This window comes from Molothrus aeneus, chromosome 9 (genome assembly GCF_037042795.1).
Source record: "Molothrus aeneus isolate 106 chromosome 9, BPBGC_Maene_1.0, whole genome shotgun sequence".
Lineage (NCBI taxonomy): Eukaryota > Metazoa > Chordata > Aves > Passeriformes > Icteridae > Molothrus > Molothrus aeneus.
The window spans coordinates 19095365-19108208 of NC_089654.1; positions in this window are offsets into that span (position 1 = coordinate 19095365).

Below are 12844 nucleotides of genomic sequence, written 5' to 3' on the forward strand. Positions count from 1 at the left end.
CAGGCTGGAGCAGGATTGTTTTGTCTAACTGAACTGTGAAGAGAACTTGCTGACACTTTATATGAAGTTTAGAGCTATATACTAATGCAGTACAGAATCTGGAGAATATGAAAGCTAAAGATGAAAGTGTGTTCCACAGAGCAGCTGTCATTCCTAACTGGCAGCCCTTGCTCCTTGTGCCCCAACCTCGGGGCTAGCAGTGGGCAGGGGAGAGGCTGCAGAGCTGCCCTTTCCTTGCCTTGTCATTGTGAGGGCTGTCCCCTAATGCCATCCCTGCTGGGCTTCCTGCTCTGGAGGGAGCTGGAGCTGATTTGACAAGGATTTACATGCAACCTTTTTCTCCTTGGGATTGGAAAAGCTTTAGATGGGAGTCATCCACAACAGGTTTTACTCCTCAATGGGATTAAATTCCCCAAATAATTGTTGCCCCCTGCTACACACACACACACACATAGAATTCTGTTACCCAGGCCCAATTCACATCCTGTCACTTCATGGTAACCTCTTACCAGGAAATGTTTATTGTAATTCCTCTTCTATTTCTACATATAATAATTACTCTTCATTACATATATACTTGAACAAATTTTAACTGATGATAAAAACCATAAAATGAATTTGGGATTACTGCTGTCATTCATATTCTACCAGCTTCCTACCTTCCCTTTTCAATGGGGTTCTGCACCATAAAACTTAAATCCTCCGGGCTTACATTTACTTTCAATTCACTTGATTTTAAATCTACAAGTCAAAACACAAGCTACAGACCTTGTTACTTCACACTCCTACATTACAGATGCTGTATGTATTTGAGCCTAAATTTTACTGCATAAATAATTCTTTAAATTAATGCAGTGTGTGCAAATTAGTTGTTGGTAGTTAGTGGTGTAACTTTTTTCTTTTTTTTTAAACACCCTGTCCTCTTTGAATATTAACTGATATTTACAGGGCATTACTGGAAGCTTTTTAACTTTCATTTTTATCCATTTGCAATCACAAATCTTTTAACTATAAGGTTGGATTAAGTCACTGGTGAGAATGTATTAACCTTTTGTTCAGGAAGAGATGAGACATTGCTTGCACCTGCTCCACAAATATGCACTGGGTTTTCTTATGTTAATCAGGCACATTTGAATCTTATATAAAAACTTCAGTGTGGGTGTACAGATACAACTAAGATGCTTACATTTAGTACTGCTCAAACAAGTAGTGGCAATGACTCAGAAGTTCTATGTACCAAGGAAATGGGATAAATCCTCTCCAACTGTGTGTCTCTGGTGCACTTGCATGAAAGAGAATTGTGTTTGGATGAATGCAGTGATCAGAGGCACTGCGCTCAGGTATGTGGGGACTGGAGTTGCAAGACAAATAAAATGGGCATTATATGCAGTCAGTTACAAAACTTTCTCCAGGAAATACTGCACTCTGGTTCTGTCTGAACTCTGTTCCTCTCAAAAAGGGTATTTTTGAACCTTTTCTCCTTTCATGCCCCTAGATTGTCTGGTGACTGTTCCTCTTCTGAGCCCGGGTGTTTCGTTCTGGTCACTGAAATGTTAGTTACACATTCACTATTTTCTAGCCCATGCTGGGACCACTGCATCCAGTTTTGGGCCCCTCCATCCAAGGAGGACACCAGTGGTGAAGCTGGTCTGGGGCTGGAGCTCTGTGAGGAGGGGCTGAGGAAGGGGACTTGCTCAGCCTGGGGAGGGAATGGGCTCAGAGCTACCAGCAAATGGCCAGTGCCTGCACAGAGTGAGGGAGGAGATGGAGTCAGGCCCATGGAGCATGGCAGAGGGTAAGACCAGAAATGAGAGATGCTCAGGCTGGCCAGAGCCCTGACTGACCCAGCTTGAGCTCAGGGCTCACCCTGCACTGTGCAGCAGTTTTGACCAGAGCCCACCTGTGATCCCTTCCCACCTCATCCTATGATCCTGAAATCCCTGTCCAGCAAGTAATGGTTATCCAAACATAGCATGGAAGAATTCTCTAAAATATTCCAGCACAGGTTATCTAGAAGTGACAATGCTGTAATCAACCAGAGGTTAAATAAAATGCTACTCTAAACAAAGGTGCATATAGGGAAAAAATCATCAACACAAATTCTTTAGAATGGGAACAATGAAGAAATTTTAGAACTGGAGCTACATCTTTAATTCAAAAGACATCAAATCTGTTGGTGATTGGAGAGAATAGGAAGTAATATCAATATCTAATAATCAAGTAAAATAGGTCAGCTGAAAAGTGCTTCCCTAATATTTGACTGCAGAAAGGTCAGTAAAGGCAGGTAAAACAAGTGAGAACACAGTCCTGTGTAAACTTGGGCAGACCCAGATTTTTTCTTTTAATCCCAGATTTTCTATTGCCTTGAAGACCAAAGTTCAAGGCTTAGGAAGCCTACTGATAAGTGCACTTAAAAGCTAAAAGCCCTTGTGGGGTGTGCATATGGAGAACGTCCTAGTGCAAGCTGTGTGACTTTGAATTTTTGTCCCACCCAACTCTCTCTCCTCTGCCCAGGGGGCTTTCTGTGCAATGCTTTCCAAATCCAGAGTATTTGGGATCCCATAATGATAGGAAATCTGCTACACAAGGAACTCTTATTTGAAAATCACACTTTCAAATAATAACTGAATCTTTTTCTTCACATAAAACTTTTTCTAGGATTAAATTTTAGACATTTTATGTCACACCATACCATTACAAGAACAAATATTAGTTCAGAAAACATCTAATGTTATTTTTCTTTCTCTCCTTCCAGAGATATTTTTCTAGCTACTGTAGACTTTCATTATCAGATAAATGATTCCTATATAAAAAGACAATTTGTGACAGAGTTTAATGATTTTTTTCCATATGGAAACCACTCTATAAACAGAATTTTACATGCGTTGCACTTTTCTAGTTTATAAAACGCCAACTGACTTGAAGTTTATCCAACTCTTGTAATCCAGAAGTGCTCTAGTAGATCATATGCTTTCTCAGCTATTAATGTTTGTAGCATCAGAACAAAGTCAGGCTTCTGTTACTTCTTTCTTATGCTGCTATTGGTATAGCATTCCATTAAAAATTATGAATAAAGCATTCACTTTTTAACAGAATGGGTCTTACAGAAAATGTCTGTGCAGACTAAGACAAATTCCAGTATACTGTATTTTAGAAACAGCAATCACAGCTTCTTTGTAATATAATAGCAAACATTTGCTTTTAAATGATGAAACCATGACTGGGAATTTACATTTTTTAAACTGAAGATGGAACTTGGGCTATAGACATAAATTAAAATGGTTAATAGATTATATCATTTGGAAAGAAAGGAAGGGAGAGTAAGTAACTATGATTTTGAATTCTGCTTTGCTGAAATGGCTTGCTAAGAAATACTTTACAGCAAACGTTTTATGCTCACTCAATATATCTTTCAGCCATGAAAATTTACCAATTATAGTGCATTTTACAAAAGTTAGTCCTTTCTTCCCCTGCTCCTTTTCTCAAGTTTCCTTAGATTTTTCTTTTCTCCCCGATCAAAGATAAGTTAAAAGTTAGGTTCTCTATCAGCACCTCTCTATTCTAAGCTGCAAGCACAAAGAAAGAGTCTCAATTCACAGAGTATCCAAGTAAGTCAAAGTTGTTGCTCTGAAGTAGCACTGGGAAGCACTGACCCTGACTGAACAGGGAGTATCAACAAGTGCTGACATCTTAGATAGCTACAGAGGACTCGTCATCAGAAATGAGGATAAGCACATGGCCCCCTTATGTTAAAGAGATTTGGTGGTGTTGTATAAATATCTCTTATCAGAACAGGATTGCTAGCATTCTCTGCTATGTGGGAAGAGTTCATTTTCATAATCAAATTATCAGATGTAAAACTATAAAGAAAGATTCTGTAAACTAAGCTGAACTGTATGAACTCAAAATAGGACTTAAAAATTAATTACATTTCGTAAAGACTGGCAAATCTTGGGCCTTCTATCTATTGAAACCTTTCATCTTTTTATCCCCACATATTCCCCACATCATAGCTCTGGGCTTTGAACTTCAGGCTCCTCAGTTTTACCAGTGATCTTGCTACATGCTGTTGAGTTCTCAGCTGAAACATTCTTAATATTACTTTTGCTGGGTTTTTTTTCCTCTTTCCATTGCATAATATAGAAATCTCTGCTCTCAAAAGCATTTGAAAAAACTTCTTAATTCTGGTTTGTTTTCTTTATCTCTTTTTCAGTTCAAAAATGGAATTATTTCATAAAACAACTACCAAAAATCCATCTAAGCTGCTCATTTTGTTGAAGGGAAAGGAAAATATCTATGCAGTCATCTCATGGAAACATTTCAATGTAGTGATTTCTTTCACCTTATTAAGTACAACTGGAAAAATATTTTCAAACTTGATGGACTTCTGGAGGAAAACAGTTAACTGGTTTGGAAATTTATTTCTTTCAATAGGACTGAGCCTGCTGCCAGGTAAAGTTGAGAATATTTACACACCTGTATGAAGTCTTGATTCCAGAAGTGGCTCTTTGTATTCCCACTGAAGTTTACAATTGTTGCAGTGTGCTCAGCTCCTCTGAAATTGAGGATATATTTAAAATTTCTTGTCTTTTTTTTTATCAGTTGTAAAACCTGCATAGATAAAGACAGCTTTAATTAGTAAAAATGAAATAGACTATTTAGAGTGGGTTAGATAGTACAAATGCCATATACTAAACTAAAATACTTTCTATATTAACCCTTGGTACTTGCAGTGAGAAATTAATGTAATAGAATCAGTGATAGCCACCTTCACAGAGGAAAAGGTCAATGTGATGGTGAACTAACTTCCTTTTAACATAGTTTGGCCAGTCAGCAAAAAAAAAGTTTTTAAACTCTGCTTTTAGATAGATTTGTTTGCTTCCGTCTCATAGGATGGTGACCTCCAGGACAAGATTTATGTCCTCTGACTGCAAGCCAGATTCCTGTATCCTGTTTATTATTTAATATGTGCTCTGTAAAATAAGCACAATTCAAATGCTTTGCTATTCAGTCAAGAGTCAAGCCCAAGCCCATATTTAGACAGAAAGTGGGTGTTTTATCCAATGATTATTTAACGATCCTGAAACAGAACCAATGGAACTTTCTCCCATATGAACACTGCAGTCATCCTGATTATCCTGCAGGAGAAAAGGAGAGGCTCCGTCCTACAGCAAAATGGACAGCAGTGATTGTTGCAGTTTGGAGGGAAAGGTAGTTAAATCCATTCTGGCAGAGGAAGAAGTTAACACATGAGTATTTTACTTCCTGAGAGATGCTTTAATGCACATATTGTGAAAGAAGGAAACCCTACCACCTCTTGTTCTGACTGTTAATTGACTACTGTGGCATTCTGCTCAAAAGGCTGCTGGTCCCTCACAGTACAAGATCACAAATGAAAGGAATTACATTCCTGCAGGGTAAACCAAGGTTTGAGCTTGCCCATATAACACTTAGCATCCACCTAGGGTTTGGATGGTTCCCTGCTCCACTACTCAGGGGCTGCACAAACCAAGGCTCCCACTGTCCAGGAATTTGTTTTAGAGCCAGCCACCACAATCTAACATTTTTTACTTAAAGCTTCTTCTCCCACTTGTGAATGTATGAAATTCAAGTTTCCAGTAAATCATAAGCAAGCTATTTCCAAGATCCACTACTTTCCTAGATGTGTAGTATGGGTAAGAGAAATAAGGACAAAATTCAGCAGAGGAAAACAAGAAAACCTCAGCAAAAAGTGCACAAGTTTCCATAGGATCTCATGACATATTACAAAATTTCTGACACCTAGCAGGTTTAAATTACCCTATTTATCTAAGCTTCTCTTTCTTTCTTTCATTCATCTGTTGTAGCATGCGAGTCTGTGAAGAAGTGAGCAATGCCCATTTCCTGCACTGCAGGCTATCAGTGTCTCCATCTTGCAGACTCAGTTGCAGCTGAGCCAAGTACTTATGACAAATAGAATCACATTTTTTTAATTGTCCTTTTTGCTGCTTCTTTTTTTTTTAATTTCCCTTTCTGCTTCTATTTTTATTTTCCATGTTCTGCTTTCAACTTCATTTCTTTCCTGTTTTATGTGCATTTCTCACCTTCTCTCCAGCTTTCCAGTTCCCTCATTTCCCTTTTCCCCCTTCCTCTCACATTCACATCTACTTAAAGAAGCATTACAATATTAAAATATTGTTAAACTACAGAATTAGAATCACAGTCTGGCTCCAGCTAACCTTGGTCTTTGTGAAACCACTTTACTTCCTGAGAACCTTTGCACCACAATTGGAGGTGCAAAAAATATTCAAGGACATGTCTGTGGAAGCCCCTCCTACAGTGTAAATGAGCAGAGGCTCAGTTCCCGTAAAGGCAGCTCCAGCCTCTGCCTGCAGAGACAGCTGCAGAAATGGCAGTTCATGACATCTTACGAAATAGAAGGAATGCTGGATTATGGGATTCACGTTTTTTCAGCATAAATAGAAGAGAGACACATCCTCCTACAGAGCTGGGTTGGGGTTTTCTGCATCTGACAATTTGTTATTTAAACCACATGAAACTGAGGCAAATTAAGCTCGTGCATATAGTGCTGTAGCTGAGCCTATGTTTATGGTCAAGTTCCTGGAGCCAGCTGCACCCACAGAGCCTAGAGGGATAGACTTTCATGGGAACCAGGCTATCCCCATGGCTGAGTCACTCCTCCTGGCAAGTTCTTGGCTCACCCAGCTTAGACAAAGTGAGATTTAATGTGTAGGCAGCATGAATTATCTGGGAGTTCTGGCCCAAGGAAGCTAAAAAGTAAAGTCAGTCAAATACCGTTCTAGCAAAAATGGATCCCCATTGTATACATGGACATTTTTGAGGGCTTGCAATTACCTTTCAATCCTTAGTAAAATAAGTTACTGGCCCACAGACAACAGACATTTTTGAAAGAAGGGTGCTTGTCTTTTAGTACTCCTTGTTTAAGTGGCAGAATATTCTTCAGAGTATGACTAAGACTGCATCTAAACTGCTAGGAAGCTGGGATGGAAATTTCACAAAATTACTTGCATGAGATTCCTGAGGTTTCCCAACTTCATCCAGGAAAAGAACAAGACTGATTTTTCTCACATAAATGCAAGACTGACCTTCAGTTAAACCAAGATACACAACAGCCACAAAAAACCCAGAAATAAGAGATTAAAGAAAATGTGTTCAAATTTCAGAATAGTCTCTTTCCCAGCATTTTATTTCTATCTGTGCTTTATCTAGCCTTCACTAAAATCACCGCCATATGAGGAAGAGCACTCTTCTTCCTCAGCATAAGTAATAAACAGAGCAAAACCTACTCTGGCACAGCTTTACAACTGCATGCAGACAGAGACATTATTTCCCCCTTTAAACTTAGAAGCAAATAGTAGTAGTGTTTGTGGTGGTGACAAACTCCCAAATTTAGGTCAGGGGATGAAATAGCTGCAAGGATGGCTGGTAGATCACACTGTAGTTATGCTCCTCTAAAAAGGCACTGCTGCTGGTTGCCATGAATGTTACACACACACACACACACACACACACACACATATATATATATATATATGTTACACATATATATATATCTATATATATATATATATATATGTTACACATATATGTGTGTAAAGCAGCTGACTCTAGGCTATCATGGAAAGTTATTTCCTAAGCAATTTCTTTATGACAAGAGAGTAGGAATACAAACAGCAACTATTTGCAGATTTATGTGCTCAACTCATGGATTTTGACATAAAGTTTTGGGGGTTTTGGCATTTTTTCTTGTTGAGCAAGAGAGTGATAATACAAGACAAAAGGAACAGAATGTGCTCTTAACCAACTTGCTGTTTCAAAACAATGCTGGGAAGATGCTGACATACCAATATGTATCACTTGTACAGCAGAACTGCTGAGACCAACTCAGAGCACCCATTCACCTACAGCACTGTATGTGCTCCCTGGGTTCCTTAGCAAGAGGTCCTGGTTCCAGACTGCAGCTTTCCCCAGGGGCAGTGGACACTGAACCCCCATGATGGATGGTTCACAAGCCCTGGGTTTGTGCTGGTGTCCTCTTGTTTCACCCAGCTGGGCTCTTGGTTAATAGAGTTAATGTGGTGGAAGCCACTGAAGAGGTGTTACACCAAAAACACAGGGAAGCACTGGAGTTCATGGCATGTGACTGAAATGGTCACACAACTTCAATCCAGAGCAGATGCACAAGTGAGAATTTTCAAACAGGAAAGGAGCAGAAGAGGTGTTTTCTCTAACTAATACTGAACAAGAAGTGAAAATTTCTCTTTTACTCAATGCTTATTTATTAAAACCAGAATATTTTACCTTGCCTTACAGCAAAGCTTCTTAGAACTTTCCATGATGAGCAAATCTATGTTTTCATAGGCTTTTGATGATATTGGTGATTTATGGATGGCTGATCCTAAATTGCCATTTGCAACAAGCTGGAAAAGGATATGGCTGCAAAGCACTGCAGGGCAATTGTAGGAGAGATATAGTCCGTCATCATATCTTCCTTTGTAGGGGCTAAATTCTGCATCCTGTGTGATCTGATGGTCTCATTAACCTTTAGTACAGGTCTTTGCACTTAAAAGAATGTTAAGGCAATCTTAAACTCTTTCTGGGGATACAGATTTACTTGCATATGCTTTTCAATCAAGGATACTCTAAGGGAAGTCCTAAATGTGGTTGTCAAATACACTGAAATTCCTCTGGGAAATGGAAAATATTTTTCAGTCAACTTACTTGGAAAATCCAGGTCAGGCTTTATAAATACCAAAGACTTCCAGAGACCAGCCAACTGCTTTCCACTTCCTTTGGACAGGAAATTTTTGCTGACATGTTGAACAATGACTATTTAGATGAAGTTATTAATAAGTAGGCAATTAAAAATCACTGTTCTAGGTGCAGTAAAAGTCTCTGCTGAGTGTGCTTCTATGGTTAAAAAAGTCAGCTAGCAGGAGTAATTGGTTACAGACACTTTCAACTAATGCAAGAGCAGAAGAGATGGCTCTGTCTTCATCCTGATAGTCACCACCTCTGCCTTGGCTGCACCAGCCTAACTAAACACAAGGTGATATAGCAATTTCAATTCAGGATCTGATCCAATCAAAACTGACCCAAAAGAAAAGAAAAAAGGGAGGGCTGGATGAGAAATTAGTTTTCTGTAAGGAGTAGACCCTCTTTTTGGCTTACTGTGGGTGATTGGGAGTGGAAACTATGGATATCAGCCAGACCATGTCAGCTTAAGACAACAATATCCCAAAAAAATTGCAATGAGAGGAATGAGATGCAGAATAATCCAAGAAACACTATAGCTCCTTTAAGGTAAGTAAATGATGAAGCTTCCTTTGGAATAGAAAGCATCACACTGACATGTGTTTATGAAAGGTGACACTGCACTAGAGGTTTTAGAGAGCATGACAAATTATTCACAAACAAGAGGACAAAAAGGAGAAGCATTTTAAACCCATCAAAGGAAATACCCTTCACAAAGTGTCTTATTAAACTATGCAACTCTTTTCCACAGGAAGTAATTGGGAGAGCACTTAAAAAGGAGTCACAAAATGACTGCACTTTTAGACTTATGACTACGCCATGATTTGGAAGACAGACTGAGTCCTACGCCTGCATTTAGGTAATATGTATCAGGTGAAAAAAAAACCCCACCTTAATACTATAGAAGCAGCTGGTCCTAAATCTGTCTTCAGGGATTTTTCTTACATCCTCCTGTGAAACTTTGGTTGCTGCTTATTGCTATTCTGTTTGAATAGCTTTCATCTGATCTCGTATGGGAATTACATTGCTCCTTATCAAAAAAACCAAGTTATCTCATGGAAGCCTCTGTCATGCATAGTTTCAGAAAAATTTAGGCAGGGATGATCACAGGAGATCATCAAGTCCAGTGTTTCACTGAAAGCAGGGCAAACTTTACAGTTAGATTAGACCAATCATGGTCTTTTCTGCCTGAATTGTGAAAACCCCCAAGGGCAGAGGTCCTACAGGTGCTGAGGTCCTGCTTTGGCTGCTGAACCACCCTCAGCATGCATTTGTTGCTCACATACAACTGGAACTTCCCTTGTCACATGTTTTGGCCACATCCCCTTGTCTTTTTACCGTTCACCTCTGAGAAGGGACTGGCTCTGTGTTCTCCCTAATCTCTGATGACTGGAGGGATATTGAAAGGCTTCTATCAGGCCAGAAAAACACACTTCTCCCTTCTAAGATGCATTTTTTTACCTAGCATCAGTACTTAGACGTACCCGCGTCTTAAAAACTTCAAATTGCAAAACAGATTAAATGGCACAGAAAAGTAGGACTGCATTTGCCACAAAGTTTCTCATACTTTGTCTTTTAAACCTGTCATGAGTGTATTTTTTGAAAAAGTCTTGCTTTAACTCAGTCTATTTGTGACGTCTTGAATGTTTGGAAATCAAATTATCAAGAATTAGGTTGGCCAAACACATAAAATAAAATTTAAGATGCTTCTTTGTACAATTTGTGTTTGGGCCATAATCTCAGGGTGACTTAGGAGGTGCACTGCACTACATTCCTTTAGACTGCAGACTTCTGTCTCTTTCCATCCCCAGGATGGCTCTTTTAAGACACTCAAAAAACAGGCTTTCAAGATGTCTGTTCTTGACAGTTCAACTCAGGAAAGATAACTGAAAAGAGGTATTCATCTTTTAAGTACAGGCAAGGATGTTAATCTGGTGGTTCAGAACTGACAGTTTTTCTTTTCAAGTGTCATAGACTTGAGCTCTGATTACACACTCTTCAGAGGCTCCAACAAAAGAATCTCTTGTTTCATCTGTGCTTCATGCTATTGGCCTATTGTTTCACATATCCATTTTGATAAATCGTACAAAATGCTACCTTGAAATTAAATTTTTGTCATTAACAGTGGAAACAATAACTATGTAAACAATCTTTTACAAAATTCTAGAAGTTTTTAAAAATGTTCTACCAATTCAGTAAGATTGCAAATATTTCTCTCTTACCTGTTTTATAGTCTTTACCATGTTTTATTACTACTCTTATTTAAATAAGAGTAGGACATTTAACAATGCATCAGCAATTCATTAATACTCTCTGGTCCAGATTTCTACATACCAAAAACATTAGTCTCTTCTATAATCTCAGTAACCCACCTCAAAATTTTTCTCAGAGTTTTTGTGGAAAGGATTGGAAAGGCTTTCATTTTGTTTGCAAAGAGCAAGAGCAGGTGTGGTGGCTGGTCTTGCTCCTGCTAGTCCTGAACATAACTGTCACAGCCATCCCCTGCTCCATTGTATTTGAATATTAAATATCTAAGTGAGAGTTCTTCAAATATGAAATTAATTGATTACTCACCTGTACCATGTTAAATACAGTAATTGGCAATATAAATTGTATGCAGAATTACCTCTTAATAGGTCTTGAACATTCAGCTCTCCAGCTAGGTTGTGGGATCACTGCCAAATCCCTCTCTCCTGCTGTTGACAGCTTGTGGCAATGCTGTGCAGAGTTCTTCACACTACATTCTCTGGTGTCCCAGACATTATCTAGAAATCTAGATAGCTCAGTGCTGAAAGATGGCTCAAACCTTCTCCCACTTTCTTCCATTTTGAAAAGAACACAAACTAAAACAGTGTAAGGCAGAAATTTCAAAAGCTCCCAAACATACCACCATAAGATCTCAAACTCAGCAAAGCAGTGCTTCTTCTCTTGAAAACAAGGATGTTGTGCATGCTATGGATTTACATAATTTCAAGTGACAAAAAACAACCCCCGTGCAAGTTACTAAGTGCAGTGAAGAAAACTCTGACTCAGGAGACTCCTGAGCGTCAAAGGAGCTGGAGGCTGAGAGTGCATTTAGAGAGCATATTACCGTGCTTGTTGATTTTACAGCATTTTTAGGCATTCAGTTTTACCTGCTGCTGGTTAAAAACCTTAGCTTGACATACTGTGGTCATTCTCATGCTCTATATCATAATGAACATCATTTCCCTTTCACTGAGTCTTTCTACAATTTTCTTGTTACCTTCTTAATTTGGGCTCATTCAAAAATTATGCACATGCTTCCATAAAAGACTGCAGAAACCTTGTGGGTGATTCAGCAGTAATCTCACACAGAATTTATCTGCTCTTCCCTATTAAATCAAGCCCAAGGCTGAACAGGTGCCTTGATCATAACTCACATCTACTCACCTGTCTCTCATTTTTGCAGCAAGAGGACTCTGCTAATTAAAAAGCACAACAACTTTTATAAAGTAGATTTTCATGTTTGAAGAAGAGAATATTGGAGGTTTATAGCTTCTCATTTTATTGAATTAACAGTGAGCTAGAGACAGGGAGGAAAACAGGAATAATCACACATTTAGTCTACTGGTAAAGTGTGATCTTCAACTGCTTGCTGCCACAGACAGTATTAAACAGAAAACAAGACAGGGAAGAATTAAGTTCTGATGAAAAGTTTATACATACAAAAAAATAAATGGGATATTTCAGTACATTTGTGTTTTGAACACAGAATTTTAGCCTAGGAAATTACCTTTAGGTGTGGAAATACATTCTCCTGCATTCTTTTAATATCTTTATCTGCTTCTACAAATATACCACTCTTTTAGCTGTCAGACAAAGCAAGCAGAGCCTGATTCTGCCATGTTCTTGTTTTTTACTTCCCTTCAGGCAACTTGGGAAAAGCGACTTATGCCAACATTGTCACAATTTCCCAAAAGAAGTGATCTTTAATCAATACAAACAAAATCTTGCTATGTGTTCCATCCCTGCTCTGTTATCAGCACCAAGACCATTGTGATTATCAACTAGAACAAAAGCCTCAACAACAATGGGGTGCTGGAACTTC